This window comes from Numida meleagris, chromosome 3 (genome assembly GCF_002078875.1).
Source record: "Numida meleagris isolate 19003 breed g44 Domestic line chromosome 3, NumMel1.0, whole genome shotgun sequence".
Classification (NCBI taxonomy): domain Eukaryota; kingdom Metazoa; phylum Chordata; class Aves; order Galliformes; family Numididae; genus Numida; species Numida meleagris.
This window is the reverse complement of record NC_034411.1, coordinates 90,412,958-90,438,664: the sequence shown is the minus strand read 5'-3', so window position 1 is coordinate 90,438,664 and position 25,707 is coordinate 90,412,958. Positions and strand designations below refer to the sequence as shown.

The window sequence follows — 25,707 nt, the reverse complement described above, 5'->3', positions numbered from 1 at the left end:
TGGGGTAGAAATATAGTTTGTATTTTTAAATCTCTGGTTTGCGACCACAAATAAGCCATTAAAAATATAAAAACTAATTTCAGGCTAAAATTTAAAATACCCTTATTATTTTGAAAAATAAAGATTTAATAAAATCTTTTGTTCACCTCAAAAATAATATTCCAATGTTGCATTTTTGGTTAAGTACATTAGAAATAATTTTTAATCAAATTAGTTTACATTGAAAATCCAAATAACTCATAAAATGTCAAAATGAAATACATTTACTTAATTTTTTAACTCAACTTTTTTGTTTATCTAACATAAAAAGAATTCAACAAATGTCACAATTTGTAAGACACTTTTGAGGATGTATATGAGAAGGAGGATGACAATTTGGATGCTTTGACAACAAAACAGTTGAAGGATTCTGTCCAGTTCTAGGAATCTATATCTTTTCAAAGTTTGAAGTAAAGACCACCTACTATTATAGAGGATGTATTTTAGTAACCAAGTGTAAGAAGTCATCTACTTAAATTCAACAGATAACATTCTCTCTTAGCTTCAAGACTGACATAAATTTCCTGGCATAAAGGTTTACTATAACACGCAGATTATTTATTGTTCGTATTACATCATGGCTGTTAATATCAAACATTTTAGTTAATTGAATAATCTACCAATTAATTTCAGTAGAACAAAAGTTCTATTGCTTTCACTCCACAAAAGCAAAAAGAGTACCCAGCATAGATACATAGAAACTTTTCACACTTTTTCAGTTCATTTTTCTATGCTCTTGAATTACAATCAATTTATCTATATACTAGAAAATTTTTGTTTCAAAATACTTGAGACATACTAAATCCTCAAAATGCTTTATCTTCGATGACTGAATTTCTCATGCATGCACTGACTGCTGGTCTGTAGCAGTAAAAATGATAAAACTTTCCCTTTAAGGAGAAAGAAAATTTTCTGAGTAGTGTCAGTTTGAATGTCCAACTTTTTAATTCCTTATAAAAGTATTGTAAAAATGAATGCATGTAAAAATTCTACCATCAGGAGGACACAATGTTACATAATCACGTTCTTAATATTTGGGAAATCATGACGGAATGACAGAAAAAAGCAGATTAAGTCAGATGCAAACAAATTTCTGTTCTCTTCCTTTTACTGAAGAGCTGGCTTTCTGTTGCATAGACTAATGACCACAAGTTTTAGATTTTGTATTTATACACAAGTAGGACTATTTGTTTATATTGTTTTAGATCCAGAGTATTACAGATATGTTGTCGTTCCCACATTTCTCTGTCATCTGCGATTTGACACAGCTATTTATTGCATTCCCTCCTGTCAGACTTTCATGTGTTTGATCAAAGAACAAATTTTTAAAATGTCTAAATTCACTCGGGATACACTGCATCTATTACTTTAACATATGCCCCAATAATTCTCCTTCATAATTTGCAGAAAGATTTTATATCTGATTACTAAAATGAGAACATTCTTCTGACCAAAGTTTATTGAACTACTAGAAAAAGACAGAAAAGATTCCTACCTTGACAAATACAAAAATAAAAGCTGTGCTAACCTATTTAAAGTGTGGCAATACAACTCTATTCCTTTAGGACTACTCTATGTACTTATTCGATGTTGGACATCGTTTGATCTATGTCCTTAGAGCTGAGTGAACTTCATGAAGTTAGCCAATAAGTTCTCAAGCTGATTTAAACATCAGCTTCCTTTAGTTACCAGAAATTTTAACATAGACCTTATTCAATTGTTTCTGTTTTTTATGTACTCTCTTTTGGTAGCCTGGGGAAAGAGATATTTCATCTTGTTTGTTAAACAGAAATATTTACTCAGTTTCAGGGAACTGTCATCCTTTAATGTTGGAAGATCATATCCCTCGGAATTGAATCAAAGACATTTCTGTTTCTGTGTTTTCTTTCAAATGATGAAATATGACAATTCTACAGTCATATTAAAAATCTAAGTGAGAACTAAATAAGTAATTGAAAGGTGCCACATCGCAATTCAAACCTTTTTGAGGAAATAAATGGTTTTGCATCACTTTGACCCACATATCTGAAATACAGAATAACATGCTTACAGATTAAAACATCAGCCTTGAACTACATGGTTGAACCTTGCCTCTTTTTTCCTTACTACTAGATTAAAAATGCACAGTTGAGATTAATTCCATAATGCCATTATGTTTTCAGTCTCACTATCTGACATACTAACTTAGATGACTAGTAAATCATCATCAAATCAAGAAATATGTAACTATATATAACTTTTCTCATTAGGGTATTAATAATATCCTCACATATAAATAGATAAACTTCAGTAGCTCAAGGTCTGCCAGAAAGTGAAAGTCAGTACTTTCAAAGCTTTATATTCATGACTTTGACTACATTTTGTAATGGTCATATTAGCTGACGGGTTAAGAGACGGTGGAAGCAGAGAGCTGATAGGTGTACATTTCCAGTAAAAATTGAGATAGTTTGGAAGTTTATTTCTGCATCAAATAGGACCTTTTCAGTTTAATATTTGAATACTTATAACAGGCCACAACTTTTTTGTATTTAAATAAAAGAAAAATGAACACTTCATTTATATTCTCAGCCTTCTTGGAAATGCAAATGTAATACTGATTTCCCAATCTCAATAAAATGTCGAAAATTATAGGAATTTGAAAATACTGACAAATCAAGAAACCCTTTTACAGAGAGGGAGAGAGAAAGAAAGAGAGAGAAGTTCAGCATGATTACTGAAGAGGAGATAAGAGAATGAAATTATGACACATTTGTGCAAAGGAACATGGGAGAAACTACTGAAAGTGAAAATGGAAAATCAAAACTAATAGAAAAAATATTTTAGATCGCACACATTTGGACTGTAAAGCTGGCTACTGAAGCTAAAATATTGTTGACCTATAGATAAAAACAAAGTGCCCTCACAGGATATTTTCATAGATGATCCAATTTTTTTTTACTATTATTCCAGTAAATTTATTTAAAGAAATTTTACAGTACAATTTACTATCTGTCTCCAGCTATAAAAAGAGGCCTCCTTCACAAGTCGTATAGTTCCCAGCAACATTCTGAGGGATGTCCCCCAAGTTCTCTTTTTTTTGTCGTCACTGTTATTAAAAAGGCCACAGATCATATGCAGTAGATTAATTTTGGTTGCTCCTATCTTGTTACATTGTATATCATCATTAAAAACCAAACAAGACTTTAGAGTCAGATAGATGGAAAGCCAACATGATTTTTTTTTTTATAGTCTGTTTAGACTATAAAAAAATTTAGTCTATTTTAGACAGAGCATAGAAATGCCTTGTTGGTAGTAATAGAATATATCATCATACATTAAAAAATCCTTTAAAGTAATAAAATCACAGAATCAAAGAACAGAAGGGGTCAGAAGGGAACTCGGGAGAGCATCTAGTCCAACCCCCTACTAAAACAGGTTCTCTAACAGTAGATTGCACAAGTATGTGTCCAGGTGAGTTTTAATATCTCCAGAAAAGAAAATTCCACAACCTCTCTGGGCAGTCTGTTCTAGCTCTGTCATCCTCAAAGTAAAGTTCTTATAATGTTCAAATGGAACTTCCTATGTTCCAGTTTGTATTAATTTCTCCTTGTTCTGGCACTGGGCACTACTGAAAAGAGCCTAGCCCCATCCACTTGACTCCTGCTCTTTAAATATTTCTAAGAAGTGTTGACAAAAAATTAGATCTATTTGATAAATTTATTCTTTAATATTTGTTGTGTACTTAAATATTTCTATGAAAGCAGGGGTCATCACACATGACAGTTTCGTAGGAAGACAAACGCCATCACTCTGAACATCCCCCTCTTCCTCATTACCCCAGCTTTTATTGCTAAGCGTGGTACCATATGGCATGGGACATCACTTGGGCTGGCATGCATTAGCTGTCCTGATTCGGTCCCTACCCAGCTCCCTGTGCATTCCCACTTCCCCAGTGGCATGGCAGCACAAGAACCTGAAACATCTCTGCCTCTGTAAGCGTGTATCAACAGCAACGAAAACAATGGGGTGTTATCACCACTGTTTTCATCACAACCCCCAAATATAGCATGATATGGGCTACTATGAAAAAAATTAATTATATTGTAGCCAAAACCAGGACTTCACCATTATTTTTTTTTCCTTAAAATTTCATTATTGTCTAGTGCCAACATATGGGCTATTGGTAACACTGAAGATTTTTATTTTAACATATTGTTCTAAGAAACACTTTGTTGTTCAGCATGCAGACTTCATGCTTCTTTAGTAACAGAAAGAATACACCTTGACTATAAAAAGCCTGAGCAGTGTCCAGGCCAAAAGTTAGCTCAAAATATCCTGTAGGATGGAAATTAGCAATTCAGAGTAGAATTCTGGAAGAAATGTAAAAAATGAATGCTACTGCCTCCAAAATTATCAGAAATAACATAAGTCTTGCAAAAAAGTAAACCAGGAAAAGAGGCAAAAGACTATAAAAATGGTTGCAAAAAATATTAAACATAAGAGAAATAAAAGAAAATCTAGCAAGAAAATAAAACAGAACAGTTCATTCATTTTTTTTTCCATAAAAAATATCATAGCTAAAAAACACAAGCTAAAATAAAATGAAGTAAAGACCACAACAGGAAGATAAGAGGTGAACAATTATTTAAAAAACGTAGATATACTCAAGAGAATAGGTCCTAATTAAATTCACATTGAAGTACATGAACTGAAGTAGTCTATAAACTATTAGCGATTATCTTCAAGAACTCATTAAGGACAAGGGAGATCACGGCTTACTGGAGAAGGGCACCTGAAACAACTTCTTCAAAAGCAGTAGAGGGCCCAAGGAATGACATGTCGATTTCCCTTAATCTAAAATTATATTAGAACAAGTTGCTGAAGAATTTAATAGCAAGCATATAACATTATAAGACAAAACCAGAACAAAAACCCATGCAACAAGAATTTATCAAACTGTAATCTACTTTTACAAGATAGCTGGCTTTCTGAGTAAAAAGAAAGACCTAACATATTTTGAAATTGATGTCATTTCTGACAGTTAGACATAATGTTTCATAAGCAAAGAAGAACATATTATCACTTCTAGGTAAGATCACTCAAAGTGAAAAGCAGATTGAAAGAAATGCACATAAAGAAAAATGATTAGTCACTACACTACTGGAGTAACACACGAAATTGAGAGAGAACTAGGTAGTTTATTTTTAGATGATACAAGAAGAATTTGAATACAGTGTAGAATACTGGATCAGACATCAAAACACCACTTTAAAGGACCACAAACAAAACGACAAACTAGTCTGAAAACAAAAATAAGAAACTGATTAAGCCTGCAATCTGCTAGTATCCTAAGCAAGCTCAGGGTCTTTTCTTTAGTCCTGAGATCAGCTGCTGTGGTTTGAGCCAGAGCAGCTCAAAGATATGTGGTTCCATATCTTCAAAACATGATATCTATCATCGAAACTCCTCAGTAGTACTTCTGGAACAGTATCTAAAAAGGTATCCTTTTTTCAGTCCCCCCACAAAACTTTGGAAAGGCAAGTAGTAGCTGAGATGTAATAACTGCAGGTTTCCTACTCAGTGACAATGAAAATGCTTCTCCCAGACCAGGGAACTGCAGACATAGAGGTTATGCTTTAGAGTAGTTCTTGAAATTTAAAACCAGGATTACCAAAACAAGTGGGTCATCTTAAAAAATAAGACATCAATAAACTGGAGTGATTCTAACTGGTATACTTGCTCTGCGAGGAGAGGCTGAGGCAGCTGGGCTTTCTCAGAGATAGCTTCAAGGGGATCTGACAGCAGCCTGCCAGTGCCCACAGGGCACTGTGAAAACAGAGCCAGGCCTTTCATAGCGCTGCATGGTGGAAAATCAAGAACGGAAATAACGGTATGAGGAAAACATCATACGGGAAAACCTGTTCTCCATGAGAACAGCTAAGCAGTGGAGTAGGTTGCCCAGTAGGGCTGTACAGTCTCTGTCCTTGGAGGTTTTCACTTGTTAAACTTGGTGGTGGTGTCCTGAAAAACCTCATATCTGACTTTGCTTTGAAGAGGAAGTTGAACTAGACTCTACTCAGCCTGAATTATCCTATAAACCCTTGACAGCATATTATCATGCAAAAAAAAAATGAAAGTAATGTCAAAAAACAAAGCCTTCTCTAAGCTGATTAATCAAGTCACACAATATTTAAGAAAAATAATTTCTAAGAATGTGGTTCTTTGAGGACAATCCCTGAACATCTTATGTTCAGAACACAGTGGGAGCATTAAATAATATTTTTGTACATAAGCTAGTTTCTGAAATAGGCAGGATTTATCTTCCCCAGTGAATTGCAGATCATAAGTTTCGTTATAAAGGGCCCAGGAGGGAATCTTACTTCCCTATCTAAAATAAACCAAAATTCACCTCAAATGTCAACGTATATTCCCACTTGATCATAATCTGAATTTAAGAGGATATTTCATGAACCAGACTAGCAATGTTGCAGATTTAAAATAGGTTAATGCAAGTCTAAGGGATCAATTGAACAATTATAATCCATAAACTAAGTGTGATGAGGACAGCTGTCAAATAACTGAAATATCATTCTTCATTGCCTCCTTACACAACAGTCAGAAAATCTTGGGTTGTTCATACTCAGTATATTACTTGTAAGTCATCACTTGCTACCATCATACCGATAGCTTTTTGAAGACCTGGTATTTTGATCTGATTGGGAAAACAGTACCTATATAACCAGAAAAAAAAAAAAAAAACTTTTAAAATTCTGGAATCTGTTAGTATTTCCCATGTTCTCTGGATCTAAATCTTGTAGGGTTGTTTTTTTTTTTTTAATTGCAACTTCTGGTATTCAGCATAACAATATATTAAACAATTGACATAAGTTAAAAGTTGAACTAAAAATAAATGTCAGGAAGATACAAGTGAAAACTGTTTCTCTCTGTAGGAAAGCCAACACTGATTCTAAGCAACTTAATGGAACAGTCAACACAGGTATCTACTTCTGAAGGGTTAAAGGATGAAAATATAATTAACAGCATTTTTTTGTGTTTTTATGGCAAATTAGCCACATCATACAAACAACAGGATTTTTGAATTACAAACTTGGTTGACACAATGCATTTTATATTTCTTAAGCTATTTAAATTAGAAACATGTGACACCCTAATTAAGAACTGGCATCATGGAAAATTAATTTAGCACATATTAAGTGGATGAAAATTAGATAATGATAATATCTCAAAGTGTAAATGCGAACAAAGGATTATTAGGAGGCAGCAGAAGAGTTTTGAGTAGCTTAGCATATACTTCTTCAGCTCATTCCTAATAATTTATTATGTAAATAATACTACAGAAAAACAGTTGATCAATAGTAGTCATAATCTTTTCAAGATGCTATAGCCTTGTGAAGCATATTGTAGGTCTGAATGTCTTCATGTCCGTATCTGCCCACAGAAGCAATGTTTTTTTCTCATACTCTTTCCAAAGGAAAAATCAACCATCACAATTTCAAGAAATGGTGGCTGGGGATTTTGTGTATGAATTAGTGTTATATGGGAGGACCTTATTTTTGCTAAGTATCCACTTCTGTACCTTACAATTGGTAATTGCTTATAATGGGTGTTACTGTGACTGGGAGGAAAGTGTCCAGTATCTCTTAATAAAATGGAAGAGTAAAAGGGATTTCACATGTAGGATGTGTTGGATCGTTAAGACTGGTATGCTTATGATACAGGTAATAAAGCACTCAGTGCTCAAATGAAGGAAATATAAAAATTTTGGAAGCTAGAGGCTTCCCAGCCACCAGAAGACAATGTTTATTTGCTTGCTTGGTTTTTTTTTTTTTTTTTTTTTTGTGCTATTTAGAAATTCCAGGAAATAGTTTTAATTAAGTCAACAATTGGGTGAAGTTCAAAGGAATTCTCTTTNTTTAATTAAGTCAACAATTGGGTGAAGTTCAAAGGAATTCTCTTTCCTTATGAAATACACATTACGTAAAGAAGCTCAGAAAAGAGTCTTTGATTAATTACTATTTGGAAATGAGTTAATTTCTACTAGAAATTGTGTTTTGATAATAGATAGAAAAAAGATTTTGACAAGATTCAGAGCGCAGCCTTCAGAAACACCGTACAGAGACCTATACAGTATTTGATATAACCATACCAAATCAGTATACACTTGTACATGTAAATAGTTTGATAATACCATATAGACACAAGAAAATAAATAAAATGTGTTATTTTCAGTTAAACTAATTAATCAACTGAAATTTCACAAAAGCACGTTACAGAGTCTTCATGGAAATTTTCAACCATCTATTTAGATTTGTATATATAGATTGGATATCTCAGTTGGAAAATTCCATTCAACACTCAGAAGAAAAAGGAAAAAGGCTGGGTTATGTTGGGGGCACAAGAGAAGAAGAGAGAGATCCTAGTGGAATTAGACTCTACTACACCAATATTAACTGTGAAATGGAAATGAACAGAAAAGATAAAAAAAAATAAACAACAAGAAAATCTTGTGGTAGCAAGAAGGACTTGTAAAGAATTCCAGAAAAGACCTCTGACAAATACTGCCACCATTAACAAACACACTGCTCTGAGATTCCCAAGGACACACAGCTAAAGACTAAAAATGTTAATAGTTTTCTATTCTATATTTTAAGCTAGTATAAATAAGTTAATGCTTCGAACTTTCTTAATTGGTTATAATTTCAGAAAAAGATACTAGCTTCTATGTACATCTAATATCTGTCAATGATTCATTGATGTTCTATTTGGTTTCTACAAAATCTTCGAAGATCAGCAGATATTTAATCTTTTTTTTTTTTTGGTGATCAAAACTCCTGTGCCTGATACAATTATATATAACCAAAATTTACTACAGCTTTCAGACAGACAACAGGACACAAATAAAATACTTTTCCTGTTCATCACAAAAAATGATTGCATAATACAAAAAATAAGTTACTCCAAACTGCTTGATAGACAAACTGTTACTAATAGTATACCTTTTATTTCCTCGCACACTGGAAAATATCATGATTTTACACAGTATGCAGCCACAACAGTAAAACTTTCCCTATCCTGTCATTTTGATAGCTTAGAACATCAGTTTTGAAGTTATATTTGAGTAGTTTCAAAATTATTCATAAGCATTATTGAAACTTATAATTTCATTTTAGGTGCTACAGTGGTCTCTAAGAACATAATGATCATAATGAACACTTCCTGACAGCTACCCACAGATTGTAAAATCTGCCATGCAACACTAATCTCAAGTTCTTGAGAAAATTTTCTGATTTCTACATACTTTTGCAATTAGCTACAGAAGATATACACAGAAATGGTAAACTGATATTAGTATTGAGATTGGAAAGTTCTGGATGCGTGCTGAAGTGATGTCCACCATGCCTTTCTATATCGCATTTTGCTGTACACAAAGACACGTGTTTCTCTGTGTTCCCCATAGTACGTCTGTGTAACTTTAGTTAAGAAACAGACTATTACAAAGATTTAAAAAAAAAAAAATGAAAAAAAAAATCTCTCTGAGTTCTACTAAGAAGCAGTGGAGCGTGATGATATGCGATGGGAAAATATTTATTTTACAACAATAAGAGTGAATAGCAATGGTCATTCTAATATCTTGGACTTCAATTTGGGGAGAAGCTGAAAAAAAATAATAGTTTGTTTGTTTTTTTTCTTCCAAATAGCACAACTAAGGGGGAAAAAAGCAAATATAAATACAAAATGGAAGTGTATATTTTAGTGGTTCCTAACAAGCTACACATTTTGGCACCCTAATACACAGAATCACAGAATCATACAGGCTGAAAGGGACCTCCAGAGACCACCTAGTCCAACACCCTGCTAAAGCAGGCTCCCTAGACAGCAGGAAGTGCTGGAAAGCACACCTGTGTTTTGAATATCTCCAGAAAAGAAGATTCCACAACCTCTCTGAGCAGCTTTTCCACTGCTCTGTAACCCTCAGAGTAAAGAATTATTTCCTCACGTTCATATGGAAGTTCCTACATTCCAGTTCGTGCCTATCACCCCTTGTTCTGTCATTGGACACAACCGAAAAGAGCCTGTCTCCATCCACTCTACTCTCGTCCTTTTATAAACATTGATAAGATCACTCTCAGCCTTCCCAAGGCTGAAGAGTCTCAGGTCTCTCAGCCATTCCTCTTAAGGGAGATGCTCCGGGACCCTAGTCATCCTTTTAGCCATCTGCTGGACTCTCTCTAGGAGTTCCCTATCTTTTTTGAACTGAGAAGCCCAGAAATGGAAACAATATTCCAGATGTGGCCTCACCGGGGCAGAGTAGAGGGGAATTATCACCTCCCTTAACCTCCTGGACACACTCTTTTTAACACATCTCAGGATACCATAGGCCACAAGGGCACGCTGCAGGCTCATGGCCAACCTGTTGTCCAAGACACCCTTCTCTGCAAAGCTGCTCTCCAGCAGGTCAGCCCTGTACTGCACACTGTAATACCTCCTCAGGTGCATTACCCTCAAGGATATTATGGGAGACAGTGTCAGATGTCTTACTGAAGTCAAGGTACACAACATCCACTGCTCTCCCCTCATCTCCTCAAAGAATCACAACATTACAGAAGGATATCATGTTGGTGAAGCATAATTTCCCCTTGGAGAATCTGTGTTGACTACTCCTGAGAACCTTATTTTCATCCAATTGCTTGGAGATGACATCCATAATACCATAATAAGCTGTTTCTTTACCTTCCCAGGGACAAGGTGAGGCAGACTGGCCTATAGTTTCCCAGCTCCTTCTTCATGGTTTTTTTTTTTGTTTTTGTTTGTGTGTATGTGTGTCTGTGTGTGTGTTTGTTTGTTTTCTTTTTAAACTAGAGTGACTTTGGATTCCTCCAGTTCTCAGACACCTCTCCTGTTCTTGATGACTTTTCAAAGATGATAAAGAGTGGTTTGACAATCACTTCTGCCAACTCTGTCAGCACACATGGGTGCATCCCATGGATTTGTGTGTGTCGAGTTTGCCTACACGATCTCTGATCAGATGCTCCTCATCCAACGGGAAGTCTTCCGTTCCCCAGACTCTCTCTCTTACCCGCAGGGTCTGGGATTTTTGAAGAGCAGTCTTATAAGTAAAGACCGAAGCAAAGTAGACATTCAGTAACACCACCTGCTCAGTGTCCTCTGTTACCAGGGAACCCACCTCATTCAGCAGCAGGCCTACATTTTCCCTAGTCTTCCTTTTGTTATTGACATACTCAGAAGAAGCCTTTCTTTTTGTCCTTGACCTCCCTTGCCAGATTTAATTCCAAGAGGGCCTTAGTCTTTCTTGGATACTCTAAACAAATTACTATGCCTTAAAGAAACAAAGAGATCAGATATACTCAGCTTCTTTAAATATAACTGAAATGTTAGCAGACAAGAAGACAATCACAGAAAAAAAAAAAGTCCACTTTGCTTGGTTTGTGAAAATGAATAGAAATTTTTAAGAAGTTGAACTTTTTTTGGATTTCTTGCTAAAATCCTTTAAAATCTCTCCTTTTTCTCTATATACTGCTGTTAGAAAAATAATACAATAAGAATCTATGGAAGTGTATCAAAGTAGTGGATTAGATTTTCAACTAAACATGACTGTTTATCATAATATTTGGAATCATAGAATTGCTCAGGTTGGAAAGGACCTTCAAGATCTTCAAGTCCAACCACAACCTAACCATACTGCTCTAACAACCCACCGCTAAATCATGTCCCCAAGCACCACATCCAAATGGTTTTTAAACACATCCAGGGATGGTGACTCAACCACCTCCCTGGGGAGCCTGTTCCAGTGCCTAACAACCCCTTTCTGGAACAAAGCTTTTCCTGATATCCAACCTAAACCTCCCCTGGCGCAACTCCTTGTCCTGTCACTTGTCACCACTGAGAAGAGACCAGCCCCGCTCTCACTGCAATCACCTTTCAGGTATTTGAAGAGAGCAATGAGGTCTCCCCTTAGTCTCCTCTTCCCCAGACTAAACAGCCCCAGTTCCTTTAGTCGCTCCTCATAGGGCATATTCTCCAAGCCCTTCACAAGCCTTGTGTCCCTTCTTTGGACCTGCTCCAGCACCTCCATGTCCTTTCTGTACTGGGGCACCCAAAACTGAACACAGTACTTGAGGTGAGGCCTCACCAATGAATCATGAATCCAAAAAAGTACAGTTGTAATCTGAATACATTTGAGAAACGTTAATCACTGAAATTCAGTAGTATTTCTATGGCATCCTAATGCAAAACAATAGAAACATTAACAGATTCAAATGTTTTATCATATTCTATAAAAAGGTGATTGTATAAAACCTTTTTTTTTTTTTCCCAAACTATGTCATGTAGAGGCAATATTAACATTAGAAAAAAAAGTCAATACATTTTAAGACTTTGAAAATGGCATGGAGAGTGCTGCAGATGATAGGAAAACTCCTAAAGCTTTATGTCCTCTTTGTTCTGTGAGGATGGTGATGCAAGTGCACACATGCTGATACCACCCTATGGCATCTAATCAAACCCAAATGTACTCACTTCCTGTGGGAAATCATCCAATTTTTTTTTCTTTCAAAAGAGAAGACAAACAGATCAACAGGCATATCCAGAGACATTGGCTAAAACAAATTTAAATCTGTATCTGCAAGGAGTTTTATACTTCATTTATTTTATATATTATAAATGATACTGCTAGTACAGTTATAAAACATCCATCTCTTTATTGCGTGCTCTAACTTTAATGATTTTGTTTCAAAGTAAATAGTACTCTGCATCCTAAAAGTTCTTAAACCATAAAGGGATTTGTTAGGGCAGTTGTAGTGAAGACCACCACATATGATATTCCGTTCAGAACTTGTCACCCTGCCCGCAAGGACTACTTTCTGTCCCCGGTCACCTCGTCGCGTTTACACATCAGTATGATGAGCGGCAAAATGGCGTTTATTGTTGAAAGCTACAAAACTATATAGTATATCTTATCTTGTACTAGACTGTTCCAGAAGCTCACGCAGGCCCCTGGCCAATCATATTGAATATCCCGCTCTGGCCACTCTCTTCCGAAAGGCCATACACGGAGTTGTTGTACACCTTGTTATGAAAACAAAGAAGGACAGCCTCTCCTTCTTACGACACGGGTTCAAGTAAAGTAGGTGAACCAATAGCAAGCATATAAGGAAGGACCTTCAGCGTTACAGCCCGAGTACTCAGTAACATGCCTACTACAGGCAGTATAAGGAAAGAGTCCTTAAAAACATTATACCAAATCTGCAATTGAATTGTAAAGAAACTGCTGCCTTAAAATCTTGCTGTGAAGAGTACATAACTTCCTACTCAAAAAAGGACTGGCCATGGATATGCTTGCCTGGAAGGGTCATCATAAAGAAGGAGGTACAAAGAAGCAGAGGACCAGTCTGTAATTAAATCTCTAATTAGTACAAATGCCATGATTTCTTTTTTCCATGATTATATATTACAGACTGAAACTGTGGGCAATGCAGGTTATTTGTACTGCTCTCCAAATTTAATTTCTTTTTAAAACTATACTATGTTAGTTGATGTATTTATACAATTTTCACTCACAATCAGCACATACTATATGGCCTTATCTGTACAAACGCCATATTTCAAGTTGTTCATTAATCTTTGCTGTTAAAAATCATCACTGTGCGATGTTCTATGAGATATGTTCAGAATTCACCAACATTATGTATTTTAGGAAAACCATTTTCTACTAAATGTCATTAATTCTTTATTATTAAAATAAAATTGAATAATACTATACACTCAGATAAGAGTATTGATGCAAAATCAGTATGCAAGCACACACATTACCTAATTTGGAGTCATTATATCTTTTTGTTAACCTATTTCAGAAATCCACATATTTATTAAGGTGTTTGAATGAGTCTTATTTTTATGTATCATATATATAATAAATAAATTATACGAAAAAAACTAGAAATTGTTCTTGACAATGATTTAGATTATGAGATTTTTAATTTTTATTTTATTTTTTACAAATTACATAGAAATGTAAAGATAAATTATGATTTCATCTTGAATAATAATAACCTGCTTTCATCTGAATTGCTAATAAAACAAGAGAGTGTTGTAAAAGACTGCTCTGGAGGATATGCTGACTTTGTAACAGGTGGAGATGTTTGCATGTCAAATCAATTTCAGTCAAAGTGTGAAATTAATGTCTGTTTATGAGCTGAATGGATAAATCACACAGCTGGTGAAAGGACTTTGAAAGAATAAAGTATTGAAGAACTTTGAAACAACTTTTTAATGAAATAAATCAATTCTTTACTGAGGATTTTGCTCAATGACTAAATGATGAAAAAAATCAGCCATTACTTAATATTTCCCAAAGATGTAACTTAGGCAACAAACCCAATATGAATTGTGCTTTTAAGAGTATTTGGGATTCAGTTTTAATTGTCCATGTGAAATCATATAACATTAGGAATTACCACCACTTGGCATTCTGTAATTAAAAAAGAGATGTGTAATAAATTCAAGAAATGTTACAGTGGAGGTAGAAATGATGCAGAAACTATTTAACAACCAACTATAAGTACATCTTTTTTAAGGTAAAACTACTCAAAACAGATACAGTATTAGAACCATACCATAATATGAATAACTACTTAGGAAACTCAGGTATTAATTAATCTGCATATTGATATACTACTTCAAATGTAGACTTGTTATCGAATAAACAAAATTTGAAAACATATAGTAAGCTTTTGCTAAGAAATACCAAAAGAAACTGAAATTTTAAAAGAGACAGTGTGGAGCTACTGGAAATGTGTTTTTCTAAAAAAAAAAAAAAAAAAAAAAAAAAAAAGAAGGGTTGGTGCACTGTTCTTTCCCTTCTCACTGTTACCTGGCTATGTGAGTGTTTTCATTCAAGGTTGTTCTTAGTCCAGCCACTGCTACATAAAGCAAGTATGACAGTGAGCCTGAGCACTGAATATCCAAGCACCCATACTGCACAAGCTCTAGCATGCTTCTTGATGATGCCTACCAGCATCCATTGTTCAGGGGACAGTAAGGACCAAGGACCAATCTCAATATAACTGAACAGTAGGACAAAGAAGACTGCACCAAGTTTTCATCCTTCTACTCTGTTACAGTCATTTAGCACCACTCCACAGGCTTTATATCTTCAGACATGCCTCATCACATCCCGAAGTGTTCAAAATGTATTCTCAATTTCACACTATGAAAACATGAATCATGGCCTGCAATGCAGCATGCATTAACACATTGAAATAACCAACTCTCCTCACTCCAAGAGGCATATAAATTCACTCAGACACACAGTTTGTCTGTGGATAAACAAAAACCCTCCATAGGATGATGTTATGTGGATGTATCCTCAGGGCAAGAACATAGCCCCTGGCCACCTTCTATTTAAAAAATACAATCACAGTCTCAGGGCAGTTTCTGGGTTTCAGTAAGCTCAATATAATCTCCTCCAGCTCTTCATGGAAGCAAACAAACAAACAAACAAACAAGCCTTTCTATTCCCCCTTCCATAATGGTTCCCCTGCCCAGTGTGCAGTAAGGCTCCTTCCAGCTAGCTCTCCCTGGGCCAGTCCTGGCCAGAAGTTTATCACAGAAAGGGATGATCAGTGAAGCTGTTATCTGCCCTTTCTTACAGATCACATTTAAAACTATTAGCAAGCAGTGCAACACTAGTTTTCTAGATCATTTCTCACAAAATTATCATTAAAGTCAGGGACAATTCTTCTGATAAAAGTATACGTGCTATGTTTGTCAGCTGTAGAATTAGAAATATTATTACATTATGGATTAGTGTGCCCAGCAACAGAACAAAGGGCAGTGGGTGCAAATGGTAATATAAGAAGTTCCATATGGACATGAGGAAACATTTCTTTGAGGGTGAGAGAGCACTGGAACAGGGTGCCCAGAAAGGTTGTGGAGTTGCCTTCTCTGGAGATACTGAAAACCCACCTTTGCAATCTACTGTGGAGAACCTGCTTTAGCAGGGGTTGGACTAAATGGTTTCTAGAAGACCCTTCCAACCCCACGATTCTATGACATATGGGGTATTTTTTTAGCCATATAGAAGGTGGAAAAACTAAAACAAAACATTATATTTTTCACTTAATAGGTAAATAAACTGCTTTAAATTATTAATATAAAACTAATTAAAGACAAAAAATGAACTCATGCCAGTACTTGTGTTCCAAACGCAAATACAAACAGTAACGATACTAATTATGAGCTTAATTGTTCAGACGATATAAGAAAATGAGAATCTGATTTATAGAAGCTCCTACTGCTGCTTCAAAAAGCTCTGCTGTTATTTTAAACATTGATTTATTTTCAAACGATCAAAGATGTTTCCACACTACGACATGGAAAACTTCTTTAAACTGATGCCTACCAAGAAAAATAATTTTACCTGTATTTCAAATTGCTTAAATTAATCTCTTGAAAGGAGGTAAACAATTTTTTAAAGTTGGAGACAAATTCTTTATTGGGGCTCGACATATTTCATGAAACAAATGAAGAGAAAATCTCTTTTCTGTGAATGATACTTGGACTTAATTCCATAAGGAGAGGGTGAGTGAGCATAGAGACATATAAGCACATACACAAACATAAGTTTGTGCATGAATAATTGTATTTAGATTCACTTTTACTAAACAATGCAACTACTACATTGTTAAACTTCCAATTTGATATTTGACATTATTCTCCAGTATTTAATTTTTTTTTATTATTTTTAATAGTAGAATTGTTTCATCAGGTGCAATAATCATCACTTTATCATGGCATTTAGGAATGATCATCAACTGAAGTCACAAGGTCTAGGCTTAAAAATTAAATCACATCAGAGCACGTGTTGCTACATGAATTACTCATTCAGGTGTACTATTGTCCCCAGATTACTGAACTTTAATCCTCCCCAGAGTATTCTTTCAAAGAAGATTAACCTGCAGTTACAGAGGGACATAATATAACTGAAGAAGAGTCCCATCACAGCGATTTTAGGTAGGTTACTGAGATAAATCTGTAGTTTAAATTTATTGTACTTTGTTAATTTTAACTGTCCTGGGTATCTCCTTGCAGGCATAACCTAATATATATTTTATTTTAAGAAGTAACTCCCATTACCAGGGACTGTTCTCACTGCTATATTGGTGGATGTAACTTAGGGATATGTCTTTCACAAGTAATAAAAATTAATCGAAGTTAAACTAATTTATTTTTACACAAAACATTCAGTATGCATTTTGCAGTATGCTACATATTCCAATACACATATAAGAACAATGTAGGGTAAATTTTGAGGTGAGACAAGAACCAACGCCTTAGAAATTATGGAAATATTTGTTATTATTTTCAGATGCTTCTACAGATGCAGAATACAAAAAACATGCAGGAAATTGTGACGTTAAAAGAGATGCAACAAAGGGATGTATAGTAAACATTTTGGATGAGAAATAAACCTATTTTTTCATCTCAGCAAAATTAACAGATGAAATTAAGTAAAATATTTATAAATGCACAAATACATATATTTTTTTTAAAACTTGAGACCACAGAATCATAGAATGACCTGGGCTGAAAAGGACCTCAAGGATCATCGAGTCTCAACCCCCCCTGCTAAGTGCAGGGTCGCCAACTACTAGACCAGGCTGCCCAGAGCCACATCCAGTTTGGCCATGAATGCCTCCAGGGACAAGGCATCCACAACCTCCCTGGGCAACCTGTTCCAGTGCATCACCACCCCCTGTGTGAAAAACTTCCCTCTACTATCTAACCTAGATCTCCCCTGTCTCAGCTTAAAACCATTCCCCCTTGTCCTATCGCTATCTACCCTCACAAACAATCGATCCCCCTCCTGTTTATACGTTCCCTTCAAGTATTGGAAGGCCACAGTGAGGTCTCCCTGGAGCCTTCTCTTCTCCAAACTAAACAAGCCCAGTTCCTTCAACCTTTCCTCATAGGTGAGGTGCTCCAGCCCTCTGATGATCTTGGTTGCCCTCCTCTGAACTCTTTCCAAGAGCTCCATGTCCTTCTTGTGCTGGGGGCCCCAGGCCTGGACACTACTCCAGATGGGGCCTCACAAGAGCCGAGTAGAGGGGGACCACCACCTCCCTCTCCCTGCTGGCCACTCCTCTTTTAATGCAGCCCAGAACATAGTTGGCCCTGCAGGCCACCAGCGCACACTGCTGGCTCTTGCCCAGCAAATAACGTTGTGTGTATCGCATCTTTTTAGGGAAATTTGTCAAACAAACATGTTTCACCAGCATGTCAGGAGAATTAAGGTTTAATGATTTTTGATTTATCAAATTATCCTGTATTGTTTCGTTAAAAAAATAGTACCATGCTGAAATCATACAAATATACACAGAAAGTCCTGTGCCAGTCAAAGGCTGATTTAGCACAAGTTTATCTTTCATCTATTGAATTATAAATGCAGTGTTTCATTCCCTTTTGAATTTCTTATAGATTTTTAAAACACTTTTTTTCCCTACACTGCTCTATAAATATTTCCTAAAAGAAAATTGCTTATTTTCTTTTCTTTTTCTTTTTTTTTTTTGTTTAGTAAACAACAGTAATACTGCATTCCCCCCTACAGAAACAAATATTTGGCAAGATTTTTAAAACAGTATTGATTGACTTCATCGATAACCTATCACCTTTAACAGCTGATGCACATATTCCTCCAAGAGAAAATGTAAGCATTAGAATACAGGCCAGTGTGTCAGCTAGAACAACATTTAAGCAAAATCAATTGTTACTACAGGTTGTTACTTAAAGTAATACAGACAGGAAAATGAAAACAATGTAAGGTGGCACCACTGAGGAAACAATATGAAGGCCTGACATATTGCTCATGTGAAATCTACTTGTTGATTTTTATAATCAGAATACAGGTATAAAGCATCAAAAGGCTTCCAAATTGAAGGGCAACATAACTCACATGGCTTGACTCTTCTGAGGGGAGGGGGAGAAATAAATAAGTAAATGATAGGGGAAAAAAATAGAAAAAATGTCACAAAAATCAGAACTACTATAAGAATTTATCATAGTACTGCTCAAAAGAAAAGCTCATAATACCTGTTGCTATCTAGCTGAGATGTATCATCCTTTTGGACGATAATTTGCAGAAACTTTAGAAATAATGAAGAACGGTTAAGAATGAAAAACAGTAGATTTTAAAGTGATGCTGCTTATTTCACTCCTTTTTGAAATATGTAAACATACTAGTAAACTGTTAAAATTGTTTCAAAAAAGTGAAAGGATATCTTTCTAGGTAATGTAGGTGGACAACTATGGTCGTAGAGCATACACTGTAGCATTTTCTGTAATTAAAATCAAGCTTTAAAAAAACAGTAAGGGGAAAACAAATAAAGTGGTAAAAAGCTACAGCAAATTCTCATTTACTTAAAATGATAAATTTGTTCTATGAACTTTTATCTGAACTGTATCAACTAAGACTCAGACTTACCCTTCAAAAAATACATGCCCCGCACAGTCATTGCAGAGGAAAAAAAAAAACATCTGGTGTCTGGTTCAACCACAAAGTTGAGATTTAAAACAGTGACTCTACATGTTTAGAGTTCACATGTCTAGCTTACCAAATGAATAAACCACAGGGGTCTCACAGAAAGCTGAAAAGGCAGAAACCCTTACTGTATTTGTCTGTATGTATTAAATAAAATGTAATAGACAGTTTCCCATATTTCCATCAACGAATTTCCGAATTATATCAGATAAGAAGCAAATCTGTCTAGTTCCATAGTTCATTGTTGTTTTTTTTTTTTCCAGTGAAAGGAACAGAGTACAAACGAATGTATGTATGAATACATATGAAAATATATACAAATTCCTATATGTGTGTATATAAATAAATAAAATAATGCTTCCATTTAATTCTCACTTCAAACCTATTCTTCCTTTTCAGAAAAAGTCAGCTTTATTTTTAGAATTAGTCCATTTCCTGTCTTTCCAAAAAGCGTGTAATGTTAATGTTCGTAAAAAATATGGCTATGGTAAACCTTTAATTAATGTGAATTACAATCTGGAAGTAACACTTATCTTAAAATCAAATACTAAATAATTACATACTCAATAATTAACCTGAATGAAAAGCTATATAACATTATGCTTTTCTACTATGCAATAAAAATATTGCAGCTATTTTCTATATGGAATATGTTTAATTATGATTTAAAAATACTTTCCAGAGAAGCTTGCCTAAAAGAATAATCTTCACTGGCTGAGCTAAAACACAGAAATTCTCTCTTATTCACAGACAATATGTTACTGTTGCAATGCATAATATTTTTAAAGATGGAGGCAAACAGGCTTTCAACTCATGATAAGTTTTAACTTGCTGAGTCTATCGCTGAAAATATATTAACACAGATAGGCTAAATCAGCCCAACACAGCTGCTGTGTGGAGGGGAAGGGAGAGGGAAGTTTCCTATTAACAGTCATGTCAGACATTTAAGAAAGAATACATGCTGTATGCTGGTTGAACCTAACCACACGTTAAATATTGAGAGTAACTTATTTATTTTAATTCTGAAGCTTAAATATTCCAGCATATTAATAAAGGTATTCCTCAATGAAATGAGAAAATCTAAAAGTATGACACTCATGTCAATCAGCTATCCACACTTTCTCCAACATATACATTTTTTCCAGCAGATTGAGAATCTCCACTACTAGCATGAAAAAAAGAATTACATTAAAGGTTATATTAAAATAAACTAAAGGTTATATTAAAATAAACTAATATATTGTTTAAACATTATAACTGAACATCTACACATTAATCTGTAAACTGATTCAAACAAATAACGGACATTGCATGTCTCTAGAACAAAATTAGCATAATGATATGAACACTTGGTGAAAGACTTTGGCAAGTGCCAGAGAAGATAAAGAAAACTAGAAGCAGAGTTATATAATTATAAAAATAAAAAAAAAGTTATAAAATGCATTTAACAATTTTGTACTCACACGATCTGGATATACTTTTTTCTGTGTGTGTTTTTTTTTTTTTTCCCATTGTTGTTACATTAGTTTAGGAGGGTGGAGGATAATAGTAGTGCAATTCTATATCCTTATCCCTTCACTAACCATTTGTTATTGGGAAAGATGGTGGCATGGTTGGAAATTTGATCTTACCTGCTACAAGTTGCTAAGATATATATATATATCTTATATATATATGTATATTTTTTCTCAATACATTCAATCTATTAAATCACTATGATGTTATGTCCTAATTCATTTGTATTTTCTACATTGGAAAGTGGATTCCGTCTGATACCCCAACCACTGTAAAAAGCTAAATATATCTCCACTATCAAAAATGATTTTATTATTACTCTTACTCTATTAGTATGCTACTGATTATACTACATATTCCTTGAAAGAACAAAACAAAGCTTTTGAAAATGGGAAATGCCTGCTGTAGGCTTACCTGTGCAAGGCACTCTAAAAGAGTCAGATAACTATGGAGGAAATATTCCTTGTCTGAAAACAAATGATAATTAGTGCTGCAAGTTAAATGACTGACATTTGCCCATCATCAAATGTAACCTATGCTGTAAGATATTACAGATTCATTCATAAAATATTTCAGTCAAACTCTATCATATTTCTACACAGAATCAAATCAGTATTAAATCTGAAAATATTCACATAAAATATGGAATATTTATTGCTTATTAAAAAAAAAAACAGTTCACTATTTTTTATTTTCTTATTATAAAACCTTATAAAATCTTTTCAGTAATTATTACAAGGTTTTAATGAAACAAAGGAAAATGTTTTCCCAGAAAAGTAGGTTTTATTAGAGGAACTTACTCTGATATGGCTTACTTAAAAACAACTCACAAACTAGTTTGAACCAATTATTGTTTATACACACTACAAATTCAAAACTTCAAATACAGCTAGAAAGTTGAGCTTATTCTTAAGTTCAACATGTATTTAAGTCTCATTAAATTGAATAATTTTTGAGTTGTTTTCTTTCCAGTGAATCATTTTACAAACATTACACTGCATTTACTGATTTCCCTAAATGTACGTCTAATTCTTAGTCCTAAAAAAGCTGAATTCTATTAACTGCTTTCAGAGTGAGTTTTATCAAATCTCCAAAAGATAACAAAGATTTATAATAATACTGGTAATGCAGTGACATTTACAAGAATCTTAATTTTGTTTAAGATAATTGTGTGTTTGTAAAAGCTATAATGGATAGTATTTTACATCTGTATGCAAAACGACAACTGACATTTATTTGAGCAACTGATATATGTATTAAACATTATTTTTCTGCTAGTCTCAGGAGGAAAGAAGTAGCTTCTTCCTGACATCATAATGAAGAGCTTAAAGATTTACTGCTTAGTTGAGTATCAATACAAACTAGAGTTGTAAACTTGACATTTTCAGGTGCTTGCAGGAGTTCATAAACTTCCTGAAATCTCTAAGATTTCTTAATAACTTCAAACTATATAAAATGCTCAGGATTATCATTGAGTCATCGGATTTCTTGGAACTAAAGGACAAGCAAGTGAAATAACTTCATTATTTATATAATCATGCAATGGCATGAATAAATGTGAATTCTAAACAGACTGCCAAGCAGATGTTGTATGTATTATCAAAAAGTATGGAAGTCAAAAGATAAAATATTTTTTTTGTCTTAAGAATAGGTAAATTGACAGGTTTACAGGCTTGAGTAGGAAAAAAAATTCCAAGCTTAATAAAATTCTTAATTTTTTTAGAAAAAGTTCAAGCTGACTGTGGCATCTGATTCTGTATTATTGTGGTACAGATGATGGGAGCACAAATGTTGAAGCAGCCTAATGATCAGCCTGCTTGGATCTTACCAGCCATAACTCACCTATCTTTAGTTATGGCAAACACGTGATATAAATTGAATAAGCCAGACTCAGGCACATTATTCATCTAATAATTCCTTTTTGGCTGATATATATGCTCTATCAGGAAGGCATACAGGGACAACTTCTTGACCTGAAATCACTGTCTGATAGTTACAAGGCATAACATGATATGTCCTGACTTAGATACGCATGGCAATGGTTATGACTATCTCATCTGAATAACATTTAAATGTACATTTGCACTTACATTAAGAAATGCCATAAGGCAGATCTTTCTATTCCTTCAGTATTCAAACCTGCCTAAATACTACATCAGATCAGAAGTTGCTGTGCAAGTATGAGCACAAGCAGTCAAATCACAATTAAAAAACAGACCCAAAAGAAAACTAATTTAAAAATTAAAAATAATAAAAAAATCCACAAGTTCATGATTGAAGAATGAATCGTTTTAGATATAATAGGAAAATATTTTTTCATTAAAAAATATCTCTGCTTCAATCCATGACCAGAAACAGATTCCAAGAAAGGTTTCATTGTAAAAATATATTCTTAAATATGTCATTGGCAGAAATGTAGACTCGTAGAATAATTCAGGTTGGAAGAAACCCTTTACATCATCAAGTCTAACCATTACCTAAAACTAACAACCAATACTCTGGCCCAGCTTGGTGTAGCTTGCTAACTTACTGAAGGTGCATTCAATCCCCTCAATCAGATCACTGATAAGTTAAACAAAACTGACTCCAGTACTGAGACATAAAGGACATTACTTGTGACTGGTCTCCAACTGGATTTATCTCCATTCTCAATGGTCCTTTTGGGCCAGCCAATCAGCCATTTTATTTTAGTTTTTTTTTAACCAGACAACAGTACATTCATCCAAGCCACGAAAATCCAGTTTATCCAGGAGAATGCCATGTGAAACAACATCAGATGCTTATCTCAAGTCCAAGAAAACATCCACAGCTTCTCATCCATCTTATCATAGAAAGATGATCAGGCTAGTCAAGCTGGACCTGCCTGTTAGAAACCCATGCTGACTGGGTCTGATCATCTGGTTGTCCTTCATCTGATATATGATGTCATTCAAGGGAAGGGATGTCATCCAGAGGGACCAGGACAGGCTTGAGAGGTGGGTCTATGTCAACCTCACAAAGTTCAACAAGCCAAGTGCAAGGTCCTGCACCTGAGTTGGGGCAATCTCAAGCACAGACACAGACTGGGTGGAGAATGGCATGAAAGCAACCCTGAGAAGGATTTGGGAGTGTCAGCTGATGAAAGATTCATCATGATCAGGCAATGTACACTTGCAGCCCAGAAGGCCAACCATATCCTGGGTTGCATCAAGAGAAGTGTGACCAGCAGGTCAAGGGATGTGATCCTGCCCCTTAAATCTTAAATCGTTCTTGTGGATGAAACTAGTGGAAAGTTGTCTCTCAGAGAAATCTGAGAAACAGGAATATAAATATAAACTTTATGAGTGGTAAAATAAAAAATGAGAGCCATGAAGTTATAACTTACGTAGAAATACAGCATTTTCTATGCTTCTGAAATTGTAAATATTTCACATTATATATTCTGGAATTAATTTCCAAAACTGGTTTTAAAGCGAGAATGAAAGATTCTTGGCTTTCTAAGTGATAACAGTATTTTTCATGACAGAGATGCTACTTTTAGGTTTTTTTGGTTTTGTTTTTTTAGAAACTCCCCCGGAATAAGAGGTTGAATTCCATAAATAAAGATATTTTTGATTAGGCAAATACAGATAAAGAAAGAGATGTTTTAAGATTAGAAATCCTAGAAGGACTATCGATAGCAGAAAAATAACTGATCAGATAATTTTTTTAGGTTTTTTTCCTAGAGATAAAATGAGATGAAGTTCATAATTTTGGGTTGAGAACAAAATGTAAAATGATGGATACATAACTTGTATCAATGTTTTCTTTCCACTATATACTCACACCTTCCACTTCACGTAATTCTTGAATTCTATTGTAAGAAAACATATTGTCTTCATAAGTATGATCCTTAAAAATTAAACAACTAAAAAATGAAATAGTGAAGCAAGAGAAGAGGTAGGATTAGCTTAAGAGTATGTCCTTGCCCTTACAGAATACAATTTACTTGAGCTGTATAACTGCACTAAGTGTGATATATAGAGTCTTCAGAAGCCTTAGTTTCTTAGCCACAGTAATGCTACCTCTGCTTTTTTACTCTCAGCTCTGTAGAATTTCACTTAAGCAACTGTGACAGTTTTTTGAGACTCTTTGTGACAGTACTTTTTCCTTGCTGCTTTTATATTTTTTATGCACCTGCAAATCTCAGTTGTTATGGGAGTTTCTCATCAGAAGACATTACCACCATCATGAGAGGCACTTCCCTCTTCTCCCTCACCTTACTTCATATTTCATAGATTTTAACTCATATTAAGGAAAATAAAAACAGGATGCATTTAAAAAGTAGATATTAATTTGAATGCTCAATATTTATTACCCAGTAAAATATGAGTACAGAAACATAACAACCTTTGAATGTACAACACAACCTAATTGGCTTACTCCCGTAAGTTCCATTATAGGAAACAATCAGTGGTGAGTTTCAGTCCCAAAAAAAAACACGCAGTACTAGGGAAAATGCATGGTGAACATATCATCACCTGCTTCAATGGAGAGTTCATCCATAGAAGAATACTAGTGTGGGAATTCTTTTTCTACTTCTCCTGGAAGGCTACTGAGGAACATCTTCCACTCTTTCT

General features: G+C 34.6%; 1 protein-coding gene across 4 annotated transcripts in view; it reads right to left on the bottom strand.

The window, feature by feature from the left end:
• The window catches only part of CSMD1 (CUB and Sushi multiple domains 1), a 1,076,183-nt gene that overhangs the window by 270,834 nt on the left and 779,642 nt on the right, over positions 1–25,707 (bottom strand). The gene's annotated exons all lie outside the window — the stretch shown is intronic.